The following is a 26,716-nucleotide window of genomic DNA, read 5'->3' on the forward strand; positions in this document are numbered from 1 at the left end:
ATGTTAAATCACCCATGTGATTCTTGAATTTGTTCTAAGGAATTACTTGCTGTACACAAATGGCTAAATTTTTTCTTAAATCCTTTCATATGTTTTTTTATAGCAGGAAGTGGATATAGTTATCTAATGCTTGGAATGCTCTCATCTGTTAGAGTACTCTCTAGTACATATCAGGTAATGTGCAATAAAGATTAAGAATTTTGGATTCAGCCAGCTTTGAATTAATATGTGTTTCCACGTTTGTAAAATAGAGATATGTATCCCATAGGTTTGTTGTGTATAGCAAATGCAGTGCAATATTTAGAGTTAATATAATTTACAGTATCAGTAAATTTACAGTATCAGTAAAGTAGTATCAGTACTACTACTACTACTAATAAATATATGGTAAATTATTTTTAGCATGCTATGAGTACATAATTACCATTTACCAAGGGTTTCTCAGACACTGTGCTAAGCCCTTTATATGTACCATCTTCTCTAATTCTCATAAGGCTATGAGATAGATTAAATTATTGAAGTAATTTTACAGATAAAAGAACACTGACATTTAAAATTGTGGATGTGGAATCAACAAAGATAGTTAGATAGTAGGCCTATCTCATCTAAATATTGAAGATGGGCTTCCCTGGTGGTGCAGTGGTTGAGAGTCAGCCTGCCAATGCAGGGGACACGGGTTCGTGCCCCGGTCCGGGAAGATCCCACATGCTGTGGAGTGGCTGGGCTCATGAGCCATGGCCACTGAGCCTGCGTGTTCAGAGCCTGTGCTCCACAATGGGAGAGGCCACAACAGTGAGAGACCCGTGTAGCACACACACACACACACACACACACACACACTATATATATATATATATATATATATATATATATATATATATAAGAAGTTTCACAATAATGCCTACTTCTTTAATAAGCTAGACTCCCTGAATCTCTTCCTATTAACCAGTACGAGACAGTCACTATCAAACTAATATAGCTTGGGTTTTCTATTCCAGACTCATTTGAACCTGTTTCATTATCAATTGCTTAGGTTAACACACTTAGCCATACTAATTACATATTAATAGTCGATGCCTCCCTGGAACTAGCTATCTTGATTAGATTGGATGCTTCTCTAATATTGTTATAGATTTCTATTCATAGGCTAGCATATATCCTTGGCTCCTTAAATTCATGGAGTCACTTGCAAAACACAGAGATGCTCTGAATCACAGAAAAGGGCATTTTATTAATTTCAGTGTTTATCATATCATGAATATTTCTCAAGTTTGACTCAGAGAAGGAAAAAGTATCAAAAACTTTACAGTTTTCAATACTATTATATATTCTCTAGCCTTCTTTAATTGTTCTCCTACATTTCCATGGACAGTCTACATCTGCATGTTTGTCTTACCCAAAGGAACTCTCGACAAAATTTATATTTGGTGTGAAAATTAGTGGGAGAGTAAGGACTAGTATATGTATATAGCAAGACTATTTAAAGAAAATACTCATCACAAAATCTGGATCAAAAGGAAAGAAATTATAAGTATAGAATAATTTTGTTCAGGAGAAGTAATGATGGAAGGAAGGACAGGAAATATTCTAAAATTTTCTGTACACCTGAGTTTATTCTAGCTCTGTTTTGAAAATAGATATCTTGATTTTCATCAATAAAATAGAGCAGGGCTCAATAAATGATTTTAATATTATATCAAGTTTCTGCAGCATTAGATCCCTGAAACCTTAAGTATCACTTATTGTCTGAAAATTAGTATTAATTACACTGTAACTCTTTCACTCTCAGAGAATACTCGTGGATCTTAATGACTCTTCTCATGGACTAAGTACAGTTATCTCCCAATATTTCATCCAAAGTGATTCATAATTATTCTAGGTTAGTCTTTGATGATCACTTCAATGTATTCTTAATTACATGAGTAATTTTTTTTCCTGAAATTCTTCCACAAATGTGATAAGAAACCGCTTGCTTTTTAAGTGCAAAGCCACCGTGGTTTGAGTAAAGGATATTTTTTCCTTTGGGTATTAACCTAATCATAATGAAAAATAAATGTTTCCTGCTTTATATGCAATAGCACTTTGAGGCAGGCTTTTACAAGCAGATGACATGTAATTCTAGGTCTTTTACCCATAAACTTTTATCCGTCTTGCAACTTGTTGTTATATACAAACCGCATTATCTTTCCCTACAGTTTAGAAGTTGACACGCATTTATAGATAGCCCTGTACCCAATATTCATTAGGGTTCTTTGTTCAAGGTGCTGTGCTACGAATTCAATGATGAATAATGTATGTGTCTCCGTTGTAGGGATACTGTCTGCCCAATTATATGCACTCTTCTCAAAGTTTCTCAGTGCGAGTTTAACATTTTTGACTCTGCAAAAGCTTAGTTCAACATGAAAATATGGATTACATTGTTCAATTTCTTGTGCATAGTAAATAAAAGCAATTGAAACTTCTTCTAAACAATCATGTTTTGATTTATTTTTTTTCTTTTATATTGTTATCTATAAAATTGCTTTTATCTTATACTTCATTTCCTGCTTAATCGAGTTAGGAAGAAATATTTTTTAAATGTTTGCATTTTAATTATATCTCAACAAAACAAATCAAAGGGATTAATTCTCATTGTTCATATTGATTAAAGCTCCCCACATGATTGCTTCAACCTGTTCCCTTGATAAATTTATATATGGATAATTATATCATTAATATTATGATTAATATTAATTAAATTTAATAATCAATATTATGATTATAAATGTATATATTATATTCAACATAGTATATAGTTAATGTGTATATATAATGTGTATATATATACTCCATACATAAAGTAGATAGATTTGCCAGGGTATTGTCAGAAAGTTCCTTCTTGCTGATTTGTTTATTTATATTTCAAGTGACTACTTGGTTAGAGGCTACCTGCAATGCATGTTGCCACTCAATACCATCTTCTTCAAATATTTTATTTAAAGTATATTATATTCCAGAATCTGTAACAAATTAAAATAGAAAGTAATATATATTTTACACTTTTAAAGTTTTTAAAATGTGACTTCTGACAAACAGTAACATATATATGATGTTACATAAACTTAAGTCTGTGCTAATTACATTTCCAAAAGGAAAGAAAAATAACACTTTGGTAAAAGATGTGATTTTGGAAATTCACATCTATTAAGGGTTAACTCTAGTTAAAAAGGAACTCAAGGGTATGTGAGGGACATGTGACATCTATGAAATTCTGACCTTTCACATTCGGGAAGAAAATCATTAAGAAACATATGTCCTTAATAGTTTAAGTGAATTGTTATTAATTTAATACAGACAAGTGATTGACTGCACAGAACTAAAGGTTTTATGTGAAAAGATAAATATATGAAATATTTTTCTCTTCTAGTGTCCAACATGTATTGCTTAGAGATTGAGTAAAGTTTCTTTCATTTCTTATATTATCTTAACTGGTTTCCATTCCCTGTTGACAATTTCTTTTGAAATGAAGGTTATAGCTGCAGGCCACTACAGCCTTTCCAAACATTGTGTACTAGATGTTAAAACCACTTTGTTTCAGATGCTTAATCAGAGCAGTGGTTCAATTTGCTGAAGTTGTTGATGTTTTTTTTTTCAATTTCATAAACATCAAATTGACAAGCCCTGTTTGATATTTTCAGTTCTTCCATTTGTTTTCTTCTCTACTATGTTCTACTAAATTATACTTTCCTACATAGGTATCACCATTAATACACAAAGTTTTTATTTCAGTGCTCATCTTCCTAATAATATTTTCCTTTGGGGTTTATAATGCTTATAAAATTTTTAAAATATTAACTTTAACTAAACAGTTACTAAAATTATTTGTTCTAAAATTAAAATAAAATGGTGCCTGATCTATTAACTACATACACATGCACACAGACACATTTTTCAAAAATCCTTTTAAAAATACTTTTTGCACTCATAAGCAAGATTTATTTAAACTAATTTGAATTCTCTGTATATAAATGTGCTTTGAAAAAAAAATGACAGAAGTGATTAAAGGCATTCTTGTCACAAATGTTCCATCTCCTAAGACCTGTAAATTAAACTCTAAACAAAAGATGAGTCAATAAGACAGTGAATAACATACTGCATGATGATGTGACAGCTACTATATATAAAAAATATTAGGAACTGAACTGAGAAATGAAGGTGTAGAAAGTTTGCCTCTAGATAATATTTACATTTAACTTACAAAGAAGCTGTAATAAATATTAATTTTGACTACTATTTTGCATGAAAATCTGAAAATTATGGAAATGAAATGGAAGAGATTTTAGAAGGACTCTGGTCCTCAAATAATATCCAATGCTTTGGGATTTCAAGGCAATCACATTTATTTTGGAATTTTTCAAAGTAAGATTTCTATCACCTTTCTATCACAGAAGAATAAATATATCTGTCTCACCAGAACCTTCATATTTCATTGTACATACAATTTGTTCTATAATAAAGAAAAACATAGGCACGATCAGTAATTTTACAATTTCAAATAAAGACGGCAAGCCCTGCATTTGTTCCTTTGAGAAATCTAGTACATACTAGGGAATTAAATTCAGTATTTTTAAACATAAAATACTTCAAAATGTGCCCAGGCAATTGTATAGATCACTGAACTTTCACAAACTTTACACCTATGTAACCTCTCTATATAAAGAATAGACATTACTAACACCACAGAAGCGCCTTCTTGCTTCTTTCTAGACAATAACCTACAGCTTTAAAGTTTATATTGATTTCTAACTTCTAATAAATAAATGTTTATCTCCTCCTTTTACAATTTTTATGAATTCAGTCATATATCATGTACTCTTTCATGTATGCCTTTACTTACGCGATTTTACCTCTGTGATCATTTATTCTAATCTCAGCATAGCATTGCATTACATGTTATAGTTCACTTATCTTTTCAATGTTCATGGATAATTGTTTAGTTTCAGTTTGGACCTATGACAAATAATGAACCCATAAGCATTCTCATATGGATCTTTTCATGAACAGGTGCATAAATTTCTGTTGACTCTATACCTAGAAGTGGAATTACTAGGTCATAGTGTTATAGGTAAAACTGACTGGACTAGCTAGGTCTCCATTACCTTATGCTTCACTTGCACATCCTCTTTCCATGTAGTTTTTTTCTTTTCTTTCTTTCATTAATGATTCATTTACACCTAATTGCTTAAAGTAACACACTTGTTAAAGTTATATCAGGCAACTGGTGTATTCCCTCTTTGAAACACTTGCTCACACTCCTCTTGTTTGTAAGCATTCATTCCAGAAAAGGAGGTCACAGTATGATAACCCCATTGACCACCAGAGCAGATCTCAGGACCTCTTGACGCCAGCCTTGATGGCTTTCAAATGTTCCATGAGAAGAGAAGAATGCAGACCTCACACCTGCCCTTATCCTTATCAAGAATCCTATTTTGAGCTAACACTATAAGTTTTACTCACTACACCCTTTCGGGGAGAACACAGTCTTGAGAGCACTAGCCTGCTGTGGTCTCCTTTGCCTGTCAAAAAAATAAAGCTACTTTTTTCTTCTTCACCCGAAACTGTCTCCGTGATTTTGATTCAGTGCCGATGTACAGACACTGAGATTTTGGTAGCAATAGGTTTTGTATTTAGTCAGATTAGGTAGAAACTGCCGAACAGCCTTTCCATGTTGGTTTATCAATTATATCCCACTGTCAGCGTGTGATTGCTTTTGTTGCTCCACATTCTAAAATGCACTTTACTCTTCATCTACTTGCCTATCTATCTATCACCTATCAATATTTATATCTACTTCTATATTTTTATCTATAATCTCCATTCTGTGCTATATGTGTGGTATCACATTGTGGTTTTGTTGTTATTCTTCTTACTTTTGCTGATAACTAAAGAGACAGAATCGTTACATATACTTATTGGCTTCTTTGATATTCTATTTGGGAAAATGCATTTTCAACTATCTTGCCCATTTTTCATTGGATCCTTTGCCATTTTGTTTTGGTTTTTGAAAATTGATTTATTTTCTGAATTTTTATATCATATACGTGTATTAGAAGTACTACCTCTCACTCTGTGACCTACTTTTTGAATATCATGATGTTTTTAAAACAGATGTCATTAATTTTAATATAATCAACTACATATTTTATCTTCATGATTTAGACTCCTTTATAAAAGGAAGCTACTTTAAGTCAGGAAGATGTCTATATTTTCTTCTGGAAGCTTCATAATGTTACCATTTGAATTTGTATCTACAATTCATCAGGAATTTACTTTTGTATATAATGTATGGTAGAAATCCAGATTTATCTTTTTTTTCCCCCCATATGGACATCAAATTGGAATGATCATTTCTCTAATTTACTCCAGGGTCACATTGCTATAAGTTACATGAATGGGTGAGTTTTTTTTCTGGACTCTATTCTATCTATTGGTCTAATTGTCAATTCTTGTGTCAATACCACAGTTCCTTGAGTGATACAGCTCTATATTTAGATCTTGATCATTGTGTAGAGATTCAGTTTTGTTCTCCTCAGTGTAGGTTTTTTTTTCCTCTTTTTTTTTAAGCAATTGTTTGTCTCAAAATACTGTGCAGATCTGCAGGAAATAAGCAGTTAAAATCTGAGATCATCACCACCCCTAAGCCAGCTGAACTTTATGGTCAAAAGAACACAGTTTGGAAAATACTGGTAGAGAAACTTAAATGGATAGTGAAAAGTCTTTTCATGTCTTAGAGAAAGTTGTGTACTTTTCAATATCCACTTGGCAGTGTTAAATTATTTCATTGCACTACAGCACTGGAAAGTACTAGGGATGGGATAATGGTGGTAATTGAACAGATGGACTTTTTTCCTCAGTATCAGCACAGTAGATTCACAACAAACTGTGAAGAGTTCTCAAAGCCAGAGAAATACAGCTGTCAAGCAATAATCTAACTGCAGGCATTGTCTGACAGCAGAACTCACAGTAGCATTTCACTAAGATATCAGTCAATGAGGGGTTGTAAAATGGAAACATATTAGTATTTCAGTGATTTATCTCCTACTGCCTTGAATAATTTTTCGACAATTGAATATAAATATACACACAATAAAAACACATTCAAACATACACTTTCCATTTCCCCACCCTCATTGCACATGCACACATGTGTGCAAGCACACACACAAATACACTTACACACATTGCTTAGGGTGGTAACTTTCAGAAAATTATGAGGCATATAAAAGTTGAGGTAGGGCTTCCCTGGTGGTGCAGTGGTTGAGAGTCCACCTGCCGATGCAGGGGACACGGGTTCATGCCCTGGTCCAGGAAGATCCCACATGCCATGGAGCGGCTGGGTCCGTGAGCCGTGGCCGCTGAGCCTGCACGTCCGGAGCCTGTGCTCTGCAAAAGGAGAGGCCACAAAAGTGAGAGGCCCACGTACCACAAAAAAAAAAAAAAAAAAAAAATTGAGGTATATCCTGGGACTTCCCCGCCGGTCCTGTGGTTAGGACTTCGCCTTTTGTTGTGGGGTGGGTGCAGGTTTGATCCCTGGTCGGGGAGCTGGGATCCCACAAGCCTCACGGCCAGGAGACCAGGACATGAAACAGAAACAATGTTGTGACAGGTTCAATAAAGACTTTAAAAATGGTCCACATCAAAAAAATCTTTAAAAGAAAAAAAGTTGAGGCATATCCTAACGGGACCGGTTTGTCCTAAATTGTGGGGAACGATACATTACTTATTCTTTTTCCTTAAGGCTAAATCCTTAAAAATGAAATTTCTTCTGAGAGCAAAACCTCAGAAACAATAACTAATCACTTCCCGTAATGGAAAAAAACAAGCAAACTGCCTCCTAATTGAGATTATTTCCTAATGAAAGACTCAGATATCAACTATAAAATTGATCTTCAATTTGGCTATGGATATGTTTAAAAAACTATCTTTAAATATATGTATTCTTCAGAGTTACAGAACTCTGAATTTTCTAGTAGTTATATTTTACGTTCTCTGCTTTATTGTACTAAAAAGATCTTCCAAAATTATCATTGTTTTTGGAGCAGGCATTCTTGACTTAATAGTTTAATTATCATTATTTACTATAATATAGCTTTTTATAAAGATATAAACTTGATAATATTAGTCAGTTTCCTTAATTTCCATGCTAGATGCACATTTTAGAATATTTTCTTTTAAATTTGGAAAATATTTTGGATATACTGTATATATCAATACCTCATTTATATCAGTGGGAATTTTAATTTGCTTACTTGTACTAATAGAGTTCCTTCTATTTATCCAGAGTTTCTTTAATAGAAGTGACCATATTTTTCTATCACTTTTGTTCTGGAGACACTTGAATAATATTCTCTTTAATGTTTTTATATCTAAATCCATGTAGGAATTTTGTCTATTTTGGGAACTGTTAAGTCTATATGTGGTATTGATCCTTTGTTAAATGTTATACCTTTGCAAATAAATTTGGCTAATTTTCTATATTTGTTAAGTAGTTGTATACCTATATATGGTAGGAATTTTTTATTTGATAATTGGCATAGTTTATCTGAAAATGTATCTGGAAACTGGGCTTTGGATACTTTCTACATTAGAAAAAATAATTATATATATATATATATATATATATATATATATATATATATATATATATATATAATGGCTTTTTTTCAATGCAGGATTTCTACATTTAGTTGGCAAACAATATTTTTAAAGAAAATTATCATTTAAATTTTCTCATTTTGGTGTTAGATATATAACAATTTAAAATGTTTTAACATAATTTCTTCAATATGTTAAATGTTTAATAAAATGTACAGTGGCAACTTGCTTTCTTGTCTTTCTTGTAGATTTTAAAATAAGCTTATCTATTTCTTTTAAAATGTATTTATGGGATTCTGTTTGAACTTATATATGAATTTGAGGAGAATTGACATCTATTAATGTTGTCTTCCAAACCATTAAAATAGTATATCTATACATTTATTTAGGTTTATGATTTCTTTCATCATTATTTTATAATTTTCAGGAACAGATCTTACACATACTTTTTTGGATTTTTACATAAGTATAATTTATCACAATCCCTCTAACTGCTTTTTTATTTCCTGATCTCCTAAATAAAAGCTCAGTGTCTGGACTCCCCAAACTTTACATCTCTTTTCTTTACTTTTTCTCCTAAATTCTTACCATTACTTAACATTGTGTGTGTGCATAATATTATTTTCTTTTTCTCCCATTTATATGTAAAATTCTCTTGAACCAAGTTTTTTGTTTGTTTGGTTGTTTTGTTTTGTTTTTTTAACAGTATATAGAAGATTGCCAGATAGCTAGTTGTTGCTTAATAGATAGATATTTGTTGAATAAAGTAATAGCTGAGAAAAAAGCAAGAAAAAGCAAAAGTGTGCAAAGCTTATTCATAAGGTTGGCAAAAAATAATGAGAAGAGATTTGTGTATATCTTAGAGTGCAGAGTTTGACATCAGAATATAAAAATAGCACCATGGCATATGTGTCAGTCTTCATTTTGAACAATATATTTTATTTGCACTTATAATGCAGCAATGTTTGGAACAAGTGTGAACTGTTTATATCTGCATGGCCCACCAGTGTTATATTTGGAAACATGGAAATGTATGAATGGTCTTTCATGCTCAAATACAATAATGAGAGATATTAAAGAATCAGCTCAAATTTGGCTGAATATGCAGTATTTTTTAGAACCCACAAAGTCAGAAAAAATAAATTTAGAATAATGTCTAACATCTTTAAAACAACATACCTTAGAAGTTTTTTTCTTTTTTTTTCTACAAAGACTACATACTAATCCAAGTAATTGACTTTGCTCTAGGTAAATTTACTTGGCAAAATTATTCAGAAATTATTTTAAGAGTCATAGATTTCACTGTTTGAAAGAATATTGAATGATGACTATTTCACACACCTTTTAGTCCTATCAAGCTTTCTGATAAAATAAGAATCCAATTTATTATAATAATTAATACTTACACTACAGGTGTTTTAGACTCTGTTTTAAATTCCTTTATGTATGCATTACTGATAATCTATCATAATTTTCTTATAACACAGGAATGATCATTGTTATCACTTTTTAGATGAGTGCTGCTGTGCATGGCAAAATTTATTTCTCAGTGAGTCAGAAAACACCTAGTTCACAATAGACAATTCAGGTTGCATGGTAATTTGGTGGTCCATGGCTAAGCATTAAGTCTCTACTAAGGCTCAGTAGGAAACAAAGAGCTGTTTCTCAAAAAAAAGAATGGAGGTCTGTGGAGTATCTGAGGGCTTTGCTATTGAAATCCTAAGGATCTGCAGTGAAATTCACCTATAGAGGCCTATCAAAACTACAAACAGCATTTCTATCTGCCACTGACACTTCAAGCACCATTGAGTCTGCTGGCTCACATGACCCAAATGGCAGAGCAGCTTGCATGACAGTCTGGACCTGTTGTAGAGCCTTCTCTTTCTCTGGACTCCACTTAAAACTACCAACTTTTCAGGTCCCTTTGTAAATGGGCCAGAGCAACACACTCTAATGAGGAATATGTTGCCTCCAAAACCTAAAGAGGAACATTAGGCAAGGGCCTCCATTTTGATTATAGAGGATAAAGATACAATTACTTATCTTCCACCTTTTAAGGGTTATCTCCACTTGCCCTAAATCACTGAACCTCTAGAAATTTTACTAAGGTAGATGGCCCTTGAAATCTTTTTGAAATTTTTTCTACCCTCTGGCTATGAATATCTTAGCAATAAGTGTAGATATGTTGCTACTTTTTTTTTTTTTTTTTTTGTGGTACGCTGTCCTCTCACTGTTGTGGCCTCTCCCATTGCGGAGCACAGGCTCCAGATGAACAGGCTCAGCGGCCTTGGCTCACGGGCCTAGCCACTCCACGGCATGTGGGATCTTCCCGGACTGGAGCACGAACCCGTGTCCCCTGCATCGGCAGGCGGACTCTCAACCACTGAGCCACCAGGGAAGTCCTAGTTGCTACTTCTTGCTCACTAGGTCAAGTCAGCATACTATTATCAATGTAACAGACCAGTGTGATATCTCGTGGAAGGGAAAAGGAATCAAGAGCCCTGCAACCTAATTTATGACATACGGCTACAGGGCTAGTATACCCCTGAGGAAGGAGAGTGAAGGTGTATTGCTCATCTTACCAGCTAAAAGGAAACAGATTATGGTGGTCTTTTTTTAACATGGATAGATTTCAAAAAAGCATCTGCAAGATCGATACAAGAGGATCTGTTACTTTGGTCAGGTAATGAAAACGCATCTGGTAACAGATGAAAACACAACTGAAATCATCACCTAGATAAACTTACAATAATACAATGTTGTTCTCCAATATTCATCTGTCTTCCACACAGGACAAATGGGCCAGTTGAATGGAGATGTCATAGAATCACCACCCCTTCAAGTTTTTCATGGTGGCATTAAACTCTGCAATCTCTCAATGAATGCAGTTTTGCATTTTGTTGACTATTTTCCTAGGTTGAGGCAGTTCTGGTAGCTTCCACCTGTACTTCTTCAGCATAATATATTTCATCCTAAAGGTCAGAAAACAAATATGGGGATTGTGCTACCTGCTGAATATATCTATTACAATTATACATTCCCTGACTTGGGAATTAACCACAGAATAATTCCAGGGATCCACTGGATTCACTCTGAGATGGATCTGAACTAAAACATCATTGATCACCTGACCGACATAAACACTTACTCTTACTGGTGGACCACGGTGGCATTTGGTGTCTCCCAGAATTAATGTTGGTTCAAATCAGTGTCCAATAGTCCCCAAGAGGTCTGATCATTTCCTCTTCCCCAGTGCACAGATACCCTGGTAATAGATCATAAGTCACTCTGGGGAAGACTGTGAGAAAGATTAAAAGTATAAATTTTGGTTGTGTACAGAAGTTCTTCCTCAAGGGGTCCTAGCCTCCCCTTCATTCAAGGGACTTAAGACTGAGAATTGACTCAGGGGTCATGACTCTGTTTTTTTGATTTAAGTTACACTTTTGTTTGCTAGGCTGCAAATGTTTTGCTTATACAGCTCAAGTAAGAATTTGGTAGGATTTCTATCAATGTCACTTCCAGGGACACCATAATTAAGTAGCCAGTGACAAAGGTCTATGAAAGTCAGACTATTCTGATTGATGCTTTGACTCTGCCGTCCATTAGTGTAACCATGACCAAGTTGCCTTTGGGGTTGAGTGCCACCACTTTACCCCTGTGACTTCAGGGGTTTATTTGCTCCCATTATATTTAGATTTCCCAATTCAATGTTTACAGTTCTTCCTGTAAAATCTGGTCTACAGAGAAAAGTGATCACAGAGTATTTCAAGGATGCTGGGGCTCCCTTCACAAATTTATTCTTACACTTTTTTTGAAAAGTGTGCCTTCTGAACCTTCCCAGTGTAAGTACATTTAAATGACAAATCCACTCTAACATTCCAACCCTCCTGAGACTTTGCATTAAGATCTCTACATTAAACCAAGGCAAGTCTGGCATTTCTACGTCACTCACCATGAGCCACACTCTGGTTCATGTTTTAGCCAAGCAACTAACAAAACTGTTAGAGCCCTTTCTAACTCTTTAACAGTTAGACCATTAAATGTCGAATCTCTGCTCAGTGAGCCCATATCAATAAATTCAGCCTCATTCACCTTTATACTCCTCCCACAATTATTCTACACCCTTACTATCTATTCCCACACATATTCCCCAGATTTCTGTCTATATAAATTAGAAACAACTATTTTGGGGGAGTGTAGTGCATGTCCCCATGGGTCATACTTTTTACCTTACCTTTAGGGATCTGTTGGGATTTGAGCCTACTTACACATCTAGAAACAAAGTAGAGTGGTGGAGTGGGTCCTGGAGAGAATCAGAATTGTCATTCAAGGCAATTACTCCATGGGAGGCCATTAAAGTTTCTTCAGGCAATGAAAGATTAATCCACTCAGATGGGGAAAGAGCTGTGTCTTCTATTAGGGGTGGGTGATTGCTTCTACTGAGGATAGTGTCTGCTTCTTCTGGCAAAAAAGACTCATCAGAATATAGTGGCTTAATTCCCTAGCTTTATTAAGTCTTCCCACATACTCCATTCCAATCTTCAGGATCTCATTTCTTCCCAATTATTATCCTCACTTTACCAGTAGACTACCTTCAAGTCTAGAAATTTATTTTGTGCTGTAATTTGACCACTTACAGACTAAGATTCTGAGTTTGGGCCTTGTCAGTTTCACCTGTGTCTTTAGGAAAAAAAGGTTATCTTTCAGGGCAGACACAGAAACTTTCAGGTCATTTACGGTTCTTGAGCTGGGAATTTGTATTCAAATTTCCAGCTCATCCTTTGCTTTCCCACTTTGTTCAGTGTCTTTAGGAGCACCAAGGTAGTCTCATTATACTCATTAGTTAGACAAAAATATTTGAAAATATGTGTCATCAAGATTCTGGCTTTTTATAAATGTTTGTTTGCAGGTACCCAATAGGGAAGTTTTGCCTATTTCTACTGTCAGGTCATGCTGTGGACTATCAGTGGTCTCTTTACAATTAGAAATCATTAGTCTCTTTAAATCTAATCATATTAGAGTTCGAATTAGGGATCCAAGAACCAATTAGAAAATGCTTCTTGCATGTACAAACTTAAAGGGTAGGCTACTCCATTTCTATTCCCCACATATTAGAAAGTCCACTCATGGTGCCAATTTTCTTGTTGTGAAAGTTTTATCAACAAGCCAAAATGCTTAGCAAGTTAGGATAATTTTCCCGAGTTAGCCTTTTTTTTTTTCTTTTCTTTTCTTTCTTTCTTTCTTTTTTTTTTTTTGCGATACACGGGCCTCTCACTGTTGTGGCCTCTCCTTTGCGGAGCACAGGCTCTGGATGCACAGGCCCAGTGGCCATGGCTCATGCACCCAGCTGCTCCGCGGCATGTGGGATCTTCCCAGACCGGGACATGAACCTGTGTCTCCTGCATCGGCAGGCGGACTCTCAACCACTGTGCCACCAGGGAAGCCCTAGACTTTATTTTTTAATTAAAAAAATTGAAATATGATATGCATATGGAAAATTCAAAATTTAACAACTGTTTACCTCTACGTCTTATTACATAATGAATATTCCTGTTTCACCACAATTCAGATTTCTAAGAAATAGAAAATTACCTATACCACAGAATCTGATTGTCCCCCTTACTAAACTCTACTTCTTTCCTCCTCCCCAAAGAAAACCATTAGCCTGAGTTACTTTATTTTAATTAAACTTTTTACTTTGAGAGAATTGCATCGATACATTCACATGCAGTCATTAAGAAATAAACAGAGAAATACCATGCACCCTGTAATCAGTTTCTCCTGATGGAAATATCTTGAAAACCTATAGCTTTATATCACTAACAGAATATTAACATTGATAAATGCATATGACATTAGATATTGCCAAATTTTCCTCCATGGTTGTTTTACTATTTTTCATTTTCACTTACAGTCTATAAGAGTACTTGTTTTCCCTTCTGTCTCACTAAAAGTTTTTGTGTCAAGTGTTTGAATATTTCCAAAGAAAGAGTTCAGAATTAGCACTTCAATGTACTTTAATTTGTTTCCTCTTATTATGAGCAGTGTGGAGTTTACTTTTCACGTGTTTGAGTCATTTGTATACTTTGATGTGAAATGTTGTTCATTGCCTTTGCCTTTTGTTCCCTTCAACTTTTGAGAATATATATCTATGTAATATATGTATATATGAACACATATATCAGAAAATATCTCTCTTAAAATAATTGTAATATATGTTACAAATATTTTCCCAGTTAGTTTAATATTTTATTTTTGACATTGTATATGGCTTTCTTTTATCATGAAATCTTTTTTAAATGTCATAATCATATTATCAATCTTTTATTTTTATATCTCAATTGTGAGTCACAGTTGGAAGCCTTTCCCTATACTTAGATGTATCAATTAACTGATGTTTTCAACTATGATATTTAGTTTTTAATATTTTGATATTTTACTAACACCAAAATTTTCTCATATTTAATATGAGTTGTGAATCAGGTTTTATTGTTTTCAAATGGCTATCAAAATATCCCAACTTATCATATTAACAATTCCATATTTTCCCTAAAGCACTTAACAGTACTGGATTTCCTGATGTGCTTGTTTCTGTTTCTAGACTTTATATTTTGCTCCTGGGGTACACCTATTCATGTACCACTACACTGTTTTAATTATACAGGGCTTATAAATGTTTTAATATCTGTTGAAGGTGTTTGCTCTCTGACCTTTTTATTAAATGCCCTTTAGTATTGCAGGTAAATGTTTGTTCTCTGTATGAACAATAGAATTATCTTACTATTTCTGGGAGAAAGAGAGAAAGAAAACTTGTTTGTATTTATATGTGGATTACACTAAAATTTTATATTTATATAGGAGAAATTAACATTTTTATACTGCTAAAACATCCTCTCCAAGGGAAAAAAAAATGCCTTCCCATTTACTCAGGTGTATTTGTGCATCTTTTAGGAGTGGTTCATTTTACTATTCTTTTCTTACTTCTATCTTTAAGATTTTTATTGAAGTATAAATTAATTTGTGCAAAAGTATATAGTGAGGTATGTAAAGAAATCCGCTTCTTACTGCCTCATATCAGGGGTATGTGATATAAATATAACTCATTACAACTTACGTTCACCTTGATTTTATTGTTATAATGGTGTCTGTCAGATTTCTCCACCGTAAGGTTACTATTCTTACAATTCCATACTCTGCTCATTAGAAGCAAGTCCCAACTTAGTGTCCAGTTTCAAAGAGAAAGGAGTGAAGCTCTACCTTTCCTGTGTTTCTGGTGGACTCCATGGAGGAATAACTTGAAAAAGTGTGCAAAACTCCCTACATCTGAGATCTCCATTGGCTTCATACTCACACACATTGTAAACTCTTGGAGTTTAGCAAGTCATTAGAAATCACTAGCTGAATCCTCATGCAAGCTTATATGGCATTAACAGGCTATCTCTCCCAAGTAATTACCTTTTGGGTATGATTTCTTCGTAGAGGCACTATTCTTTTCCCTCTCATTCTGGAATTCGTACCACATATAAATTTGCAACTGTATTTCATATCAATCTTTTACTCTTTCTATATTTTCTAACCTTTTATTTATCTGTACCTCATTCTAAGTGTTTCTTCAGTTTATCTTTCTGTTTCCTAATTTCCTTTACAGATCTGTTTAATCTTCTGCCATTTTCCCAAGCAGATTTTTTGGCTCATTTTACACATAATATTTTTTAACTGAGTGGAGATTTTTCTAAGTACCGAAACAGATCAAAATTTGCAATTTAAAAGTGTCTATCTAGATGAAAGAGTGAGAGTTGTTAGTAAACCTGAATGGTTAACTAAAGCTTTGATGCTTACCATAAAACAATGATGCAAAAATGTCTGATATATTTACAGTACAAAAGACAAGCAGACATTGATTAAATAGAAATACAATTGAAGTATAGGAAAATAGGATTCTAACTAACTTGAGGAAAGCAGTGAACCAATTAGCAGTTCCATGAAATATAACACCCAAGAGCTATGATATGCTAGGACTACTTCTATTTGAAAAGGAAACAACACATGAACACATATACATATGTAAAAATAAATTTAATTATACTTTAATGAAAATATGAAATGTATTATATATGTCCAGAACTTCTACTTTCATTTTTTTACATCTTCCCAGAGTATTTGGTTTTGTCTTTATCTTTATAGTTCAGAGGGCAAAATAGTGTATTTTTTAATCAACATTAAGTTAATTTCAAATGGATATTATCACAAAATTAATAGATTAGTTATTACGTTTTCTGAGTTACTCACACTCTTATCTTGGCATCTGAAGCTCATTCATTGTAAAACTAATTTCTCTTTCATTTTCTTTATTAGAAAATTCTTGTACTTCAAAAATTCTGAGGTATTAGTTAGTTATACTGCATGATTTTATTCTAGCCTTGTTTTAAAATAGGAAAGGGTAAAATGTAATGCAAGAAGAATTTTCTTCACTAGAAAAGAGATGATAATTTCAACAGTGATCTTTAAAATGTCTGTAAGCTTGTTAGTATTCAATCCAGACTGTGGGGAAATTTTCATCAAATATTTTACTTTTGAACATGAATGGTTTCAAATAAGAATTATTAACATGTTTTGATAAATCATCAGCCAATAGAATTTTAGAAAGAAGTGAAAGCTGGAAATGAGTTATAAAAATGGGAAGGAAAGACCTCTGATTTTAACACCTCTTTCAAAAGCTAACAACATAATTTTTCATGTCATCCATAAAAATGTATCTTGTGCAAATGGCTATTGCATAATCAAAGTTGTAGATAGAGCAACTGCATGACGTTTGTTTGCTAAAATACAGGCTTATCTTACTATAAATATTATACATTTACGTAAAAGGTAAAAAAAATTGTGTTGAACACTCAAGTCATATTGTATAAGTACTTTTGATTTCATTTTGAGCAGTCTCATTATAAAATCTTTATAAATAAAAATATGCTTTGGCAAATATCATTATCCAACATGTTTTTAAAATATATTTTGATTCTTATTTATCAGTTTGCTTTAACTGTACATTAAGTTGTACTCACATATTATATTGAGTTCATATTTGGTAAGACAGGTATATAATATGCTTCTTTAGCACACAAAATAAATATTTGCATCTATTTCTATATAAATTTTAAAATATATTATTTAAAATAGTTGTTCTATATCATTATTTATAGTCTATTCATACACCTGACTGTACCTTAAGGTAAAACCTAGGGAAAAACATCTGATTCATTGCATTATATGAAGAAGCAAAGTGTAACATATATTTAAAACTTTGCTCATTTTAAATATGCTTGAAATGTAACATATATTTTATATATAAATTATGTATTTTGAAACATATATTTTATATATAAATTATATAGAAGTATATATAACATATATAATCTTATATACCATACTTACAGTTGCTCAATGACTAAATGTGAAATACTGTGGTACATGCTTTAATTGAGCAACAAGAGAATGACTACATTTATATTTTATCATATACACATTAATGACCTATATCTATATATAAATTCATGGAGATTATTTTGAATAAATTAAGTTTTCAATTTTTTGAAAATGCATATATTTAAATGCACTAAAATAGAATCACAAATATTTAACCAATTAATAGTATGAAATAAATAATTATGGTCTCAAAATTTAAACTGTCATATTAGTTATAGTTTTTCTTAACATTCACAGCAAAATCTGACTTCTGCATCAAGATATGTAAATAATAAAAAGAAAAATAAGTGGAAAATTATAAGTCTAGAAAGGATTTCTACTTATGTATATATAATAAATTTTGGTTATTACATATTATCAGTAAAATCTTGTTTCTTTTCAAATGGCTGAAGACTCTAGATGAACAATACTTTATTTCTCTCTGTTAACCTCAAGGTGAGAAAAAAATTAGTTATCAAGAATGCTGATGTGAAGAGGCTTGCACTTATTTTTTGAGTGTGTAAATGGGTACAGACAATCCATAAAAGTGGATTTTTTTTCTGAGCTAAAATTATGCCCACTTCAATTTCTGAAAAAATAAAATAAAAGAAAAATATATAAAGAAATATATATATATATATATATATATATATATATATATATATATATATATATATATATATATATTACCACATTTCTCTTCCTAAGCGTGATTTATGTATGTCTTTCCAGGATTAGTGTATATAGTACTAATTCTGTTACATGTTTTATAACAAGGAATACTATGCCCACTTTTAATTTTTACCATACTGATAATAACAAAATAGAATCTTCTTAATTTATTTACACATTACCATGTTACAAGAGAATATAGGGCCTTTTCATATGTTAGTATTCTTTGTTGGTTTACAGTCTTTTGAGACTTACTTGTTCATATTATTTAATTTTTCTCTTTAGAAAAACTCAACTGAATTTTTTACATAAAACTAGATATGGTCAATATCTTTTTACTTAAGGTTACCATTTATTATATCCATGTCTACCACTAAATACTTTATTTCATTTTTATTCCTGTGTTCATGAAGCAGAAATCATTGCTCCCATTTTAGACGTGAAAAAAATAGTTCCTTAAACAAATTGTCTAACATGACATATAAATTATATATTTCTACATCTTTCAGCTAATTCAAAATGAAAATTATATAAAAACATGGAACATTTTACAGATAAAATCAGAACATTTTAATAATTAAATAAGAAAAAAATGTATTCCTATTACGTCAAACCCAAATATAAAAAGTAGTTCTCCATCTAGAATATACATCAAATCCTGATTTTGACTGATGTTTATGTAAGCTGGCTAATGAAAATCAGGTGATGATGAATGTACAGGTTAGAAAAATCCCATGAAAGAAGTGACAGTCTACATTTCTAGGAAAGATAAAAGAGAAATTATTTGACAGAAAATAAGAAAACTACCAGGCATGAATAAACCGCTTTGGAAAAAGTGTAAAGATAGAAATAGCTAAATCAGATTGTATTTTTCACATATTAGGTTAAAGCTTACATAACCAAAATGAACTGATCTTCTTATCTTTATTGGAAATTCTGGACTACATGAAATGCACAAATGTACACACACACAAATATACACACAACTATTTTTGTGTATATATACAAAAAATTTAGTTAGCTTATATCATTTTGCACTGTTATATTTTACATAGTATATAAAATCTATTTTCTTAACCATATTTTTAGTTCTCTGAATGGAACATTACAATATATCCTCATAGCAAAAATTATTGATTGAATTTTCCTTAGTGATTTGGAGGTAAATTTCAGAGAATAAAAATTAAGAAATAATTACAGTACCAGAAAGGACTCTGAAGCAGTGAAATTTTTCTCTTGCATTTATTTTTTCCTGTATTTCTCTAATGTCTCTAATTTGATAACATTCAAGATTAATTTGAAACAGTTAATTTAAATTAAAACATGTAGCTGGTTTCTCCAGGCCAACAGGGAAAAATAACTAAGCTTTTTATGAGCTGTTTTAATAAGAAGCATAAGTTTGCCATTACACAAATATCATCGGTACAATGGTTATTAAAAGAATAAGCTTTATGACTGTTTAATTCATATTTATTAATATAATATATGAATAATAACCTACATATGTAGTTAATAGAGGACTTTGAGTTAGAATGGATGTTATTCAGTTTTTCTACTTAAGCTCAAACATCTAAATCACAGAAAATTTTCTATATACATATTAATGATATTTGATGGCATCGTAAAAACTAAATATCTTGACAATCTCCACGTAGATTCACTTTAAAAGTAAAATTATACATATGACCAATAATACCAAGACTGTCAACATTGAATTCATCTCATTTTTGTTCCTTTCTGTTCTTATGAAAACTTCCAGATAAATCAACCCACCAAAATTACAGTGCATTGATATGTTTATATGGCAAAATTACACTGTAACTTATATTGCATGAGATTAGATCGTAGTTCTTGATATACAGTGCCACTAACACTCAAAACTACTGATGGAATATCAGGATGTTATTAAAAGCTAAAAATGTGCAAGGCCACATATACAGAGCTCTTTAGCTCCAAGAAAATGATATTAAAAGAGAACAGTTTGTGGAAATATTTGTATAAGCTTATACAATTCAGAGTTGAAAAGTAGCTGTAATGATTCTATTCCAAAAACACTTTAGGGACATGTTAGGGAACACTACACTAATTATTTTTACATTCATTTATGATCAAACTCTTGGCAACTCTTTTAAGTGTTTAATTAGGGAAATGTTTGAAAAACATCCGTGACTAAAGCTTGTGTATACTGCTTCAAGTAACAAATGGACAGATCTCATTAATGTATTTGAAATCATTAGAACTTCAATTGCCTCTGATCATCTCAAAAACAATTTTATTGAATATGAGAAAAGTTAGACTTTAAAAGTCAATTCTTAGAAGAGTAGATGAAGAAAATGGATAGTTAATATATAGTATTACATTTATTCTTAGAATTTTCCTTCTACTCAAGATTAAATATTTTACACTGTTAAGACATGTAAGAATGTTTTATTTACAGTATCTAAAGGACATCTGATGCAATTTTCAAATGGCATAGAGTAAAGCAGAGGTCTTTATGTTTTAAAGAATATTGAACCCAATGTATTCTCCATTTTAGCAATCAAGAAGAAATGTTCCATTAGATTTTATCCAGTTTTGAAGAAAATAAGTAATGATTGATTATTCTTGTAGAGAGGGTCCTACAATTGATTATCCTGTGAAAAAATTTCCCAACATTTGACATTTTCAGCAATGTTTCCTTCTTTAATGATTGCTTTTCTGTATTCTATATAAATATATTATTGAAATACATTGATGTCTAGCTTGGGGCCTAGATGTCATTGTAAACTGCTCTTTTCTTACATATAGTTACAATTTTTTGACCTAAAAAAAATAGGCTGCCAGATATTTCTCCAGCAAAGATGGGTTTATTTGAGATCATCAGAAAATTGCAGTTCGGGGACTGCAACTATGGCAAGCCACGTGAAAGTTCCCACAGGGCAAAGAAAGGAGAATACTTTCATGGAGGGGAAAAGAAAGTTGAGACGTCTATAGTAAACAAAGCCCATGGCTTTTCATTGGTTGAGTTCCTTCCAGGAAAGAAGAGGAGTCTTTCTTCTTCCTGTTGGGCTCTACTATCATCTCAGGGCATGAGAGCTCCCCCTTCTGGTAATCCAACTCTATTTAATTGAGTTTTAATTTTATTATTTTTCTTCAAAATGATAAAATGGATAACTTATGCCTCTGCAAAGAATGGTGAAAAACATTTAAGTGATCTAGTAAAGGTGGATTTACCTAGACTTTGAGTAGGAAATTATTTTTCTTCCTAGAATATTTGTGTTTATATTAATTATACAGAGGAAATGGTCATTACCGACACACTGATGTTGGCATTTTAGATACAGTATTTCTTAAAAATGTTCCCAGATTCCACTTAATTGCCTGTTTCAGCCTTCTTTAGTATTAAAGTACATTCAACTAAATGAATGTTCTAGAGCTGAACATAAACTTACCTGTTTATATGCTTATTTATGTATCTCACCTTTTATTACTTAACAGTCTCTCTAATCCCTTTCTTAACATCTCTATTCCCTTATTTATCTTTTATTTATGTAGACAACACACTACTCTGGCATTCTTAACTTGCCAAAAATTTGGCAATTTTCAGTCTTCTACACACTTTTCGTTGTAGAAACATGTCACTGTTTTATGTATAGTCATTCTCTAAATTCTCTTGAAGTGTTTACAGATTTGCATCTAAAAATATGTCATCAATATTTCCTGCTTGTGGATGGATGAGAGAGGCTGTCAGTTTTCTATTACTCATTGGTAAGGATATCCTAGACAGGTCAACACATCATGCTTTATATCTAATACTCAAAGTCCAATATTTCAGCAGGAAATGTCATAAATTTGATTAATATCTTCAGTTCACTTTGCATCAAACTTAAACAGAAAAAGACACTTTTTCAAGCTAGTTTTTCAAAAGAAATATTAAACCATTATTCAATATTTGGGGTCTTTTTTGTAAAGGTTAAAAAATTATCAGTGAAGATTTCTTTTATAAAGTAAGCTTTGTTATAAATAAACGAATTAATTATATATGTATTATCCAGTAATTGTTCACTATGTGCTGGGCATTGGGTTAGGCACCCTGCACACATAATTACTTTAAGCATTACACTCATGAAAATTATTATAGTCCCCTTTATACAGATAAGGAAACAGTACCTTACCTAAGTTTATATAGCTAATGTATCAGAGTTGGAGTTTGAAATGAGTTACGTCTGTTTTCCAAAAGACGGCTTTTTTTTTTTTTTACATTTACTACAAAAGCACAAGAAGCATAGAGCCTCCTAGCTGCCAAGATAAACTATCATAATATAGAAATCATGGCCTTTCATTTTATTGATTTTGATTTTTCCAGGTTTCCCTCTATAAGTTAGCTGACATTTATTGAGCTCGTGAATGATTGTTAAGTATTCAATTTGACAGTAATGTAACTACCCTCCCCCACTGCATTTCTCCAATTTACCTTCTTTCTGTTCTTTCTAAGTGCTATTAATTTTAATTTAAAATAGAAGAGAGTAACTTTTTATGCTACAGATAATAATGCCATGTATACTGTGGATCACATGGTTTTATCTGTGGTGCTATTACAATTCAGTCAAATAATCAAAATAAAGATGCATTGAGTGTATAAATTAAAGTTTAGAGTACTTAACTTGGTATGGTATTTGGAAAAATGATGGAATATATAGTCCTCTAAGACACCTATTCACTAACTTTACCTAAGAGTTTAAAAGTGATCTCCACACTCTTTGTATTCTACTTGTCTACTGGTTGACTTGTATATCCTCATCTGCTTTCATCCAAGGTTAGATTTAATAATCTAGCATCTGTTTTAACTCTCAATTCAATTCTAAAATAACATGCTATTTAAGTAGACATTTTGATCAATAACTCATTGCAATAGAAGTAGTCTGAAAAGTTAACTAGCATGAGGAATACAGCAGTCAAGATTTGAGATGGGGAAAGGACATTGTATGAAGGATTTTCAATGTGTGTGTGTGTGTGTGTGTGTGTGTGTGTGTGTGTGTAAGAATGAGAAATAGAGAGAGAAGGAGAGAGGAATGGAAAGAAAGAGGGAAAGAGAGAGAGAGTGACAGAGTGTGGAACAGTGTTGTAAAATTGGTAATGAAAAATGATGATAGAGAAAGAAACAAGATTTATTAAGCACTGATTATGTGCTCAGGACCATGACAAATAATTTGCACATATTTATTTATTCCTTGGAACAATTATATTAAATAATCAGTATAATTTTCTCCATTTTACATGGAAATCAAACCATTTTAGTAAATAATTTATCTGTATATATATATATATATATATATATATATATATATATATATATATATATATATATATATATATATAATTTACGAAAGAAAAGAGATATTGAAAACCAGGTCTGATTTATGTGAGACCTGACCAAAGTGATCAGGCTGAGTTAGAAGCCCTTCTTGGAATATCCATAATGACTCTTGGTTTCCTTTTTGAGAGACCTAAATAATAATTGTCATTTAATTTTTTTTTTTTTTTTTTTTGCAGTACGTGGGCCTCTCACTGTTGTGACCTCTCCCATTGCGGAGCACAGGCTCCGGACGCACAGGCTCAGCGGCCATGGCTCATGGGCCTAGCCGCTCCACGGCATGTGGGATCTTCCCAAACCAGGGAACAAACCTGTGTCCCCTGCATTGGCAGGTGGACTCCCAACCACTGCACCACCAGGGAAGCCCTGTCATTTAATATTTTCGTGCTCCCTTCATGGCCTCAGATACGATTAGTAGAGAAATTTTATTATATCTGTAGTATCTTAAAATACAAGAATGCTAATAAATATTCAATGTACTTTAATGAATACATGGATGAAGACACTTTACTTATTGTAGGCGTGAAAAACCTTGATTTAAGGTAGATTATATGTTCAAATTCTTGATTTTTAAGCAAGAATACTTTTACTTTTGGAGATTTACATTTTAAGGTAAACATATACAAGAATAAATGCACATATTTTTTGCCTGTTGTACTCTCTGTATAACCTCTTATAAGTTATCTCACCACATATCTCAAGTACCTGAATGATAGAAAGAATGAAATTTATCTAGTAATATGTTTACATTTAACTTATGAGATCAAACTGAAAAATGAGGAATATATTTCAGTTTCTTATAGTAAACTCATATCATCACACTATTATACAAGTATTACATTTATCTGATTATTATATAATGTTCATATAGATCTAAAAAATGAATGAATTGTTATAAAGACAGTTGCTAAAGAAGTTAGTTTTCTGTAACACAATTCTTAATTTTTAGACTTGCTAAAAGCATGATAAAAAGTAGTACTCTATTTAAATTTATTAATAATGTATATATGCAACCTTTTAGAGGTAAAACTTTCTGATAACCACTATAAAATTGAATTAATAACAGATAGTGCTACATTAATGTCTGTAATTTAATATGTTTCCATAATTAGATAACACCATACAAGTGGACATTTTGAAATATACAGAATTCAGATTAAGTTGGCAAATTTTCAGAAACTGCTCTATGAGCTCAAAGTTAAACCTAGCTTTCTATGTAACTTTAATTACAGAAACAAGACACTGGGACATTATAAAATATAAAGCATAGTTTATCAAATCCCCATGAAGTAAGCAAATACATTTAAACATTTTATTCACAATATTGATGATTAACTCATGTTACACGAACAGAAATTCTAGAGAACAAAATAGGAATAGTGATTTTTTAAAATGTTTTTTAATTGACTGTAAAAATTCTACACATGTAGAATATGAACAACATGAAGCTAATTCCCATATGTTTATTTACAAATTTAATTTCATAATGCCAATTAGGTATCATCAAATTCATGCCAGTGAAGGCATAAGGGGTAATCACTCTGCAATGAACTGCTTTTATTTCATTATTGTGTAACAATTAGCCTATCCCTTCTGGCTAAAGCTGTCACTTATGCCACAAAATAGCAGGAGATTAATTATAGCTTCCAGAATTGATCACCATGAAATTGTGGGTGATGTCACTCACCATGTGCCCTCCTCTCTGATCCCTCAGTCACACTCATTCATACAATGACTAATGCTAAAAAAGAAGAATGTGAAAAATTTTTACAAAATCATTTTTTAAAACATACCGTTTGCCTTGGTTTATGAAACACTCCACTGAATGATTCAAAGTTCTTAAGATTAGAGGAGCTGTCATACCCTCATAACCAGATAACCATCTCTTACCATTTTCCTCAGTTCTAACATAGCATACTTCCAATTCCCATTCCTCTTTGCCAGATCCACAAACATGCACTCTACCATAACTGAGAACACCCCAGGAGCTCTAAACCTCTCTTCATATATTAAAAGCTTCCCTAGCTGTTTTTTGTTAATGTTTATGTGAGGTCAAAATATGTAGAAACATCAAATATTTATGAAGCAATGTATTGTACTGGTTAAAAGAACATACTCTGGAGTCAAACCTGGATTTCAATATCTCCTGTTTATTTACTAACTATATAAAATTAGTAAAATTACTTAATAATTATGCCTTAGTCCCCCATAAAGCATAATGATTACATTTACTTCACATAATTGCTATGAGAAATAAATTGAGTGATATGGATAAAGCACTTGGCATGGTGCTTGGCACATAATCAGTGCTTAATAAATCTTAGTTAATTTGGAATAAAAAGCTTAATATGCTGTTTGAAGATGTTTCTGATACTAATAAAAATATTTGAAGAACATCCTTGGCTACCATTAGAGAGGTTGACAGAGGTTAACAAGACTGTGAAAACTAATTTTTTAACCATTTTTTTTACTGTGAAGATAATTCTCTTACTAGTAAATCTTATCTTGCTTATTACTGATTATTATGAGAAAATTTGTATTGTTTAAGTTCTTCAAAGTTGTACACTTTGTAGCAGAACCATTTGGGTAGTCCTTAGT

Source organism: Mesoplodon densirostris, chromosome 7, assembly GCF_025265405.1.
Source record: "Mesoplodon densirostris isolate mMesDen1 chromosome 7, mMesDen1 primary haplotype, whole genome shotgun sequence".
In the NCBI taxonomy this organism is placed as follows: Eukaryota; Metazoa; Chordata; class Mammalia; order Artiodactyla; family Ziphiidae; genus Mesoplodon; species Mesoplodon densirostris.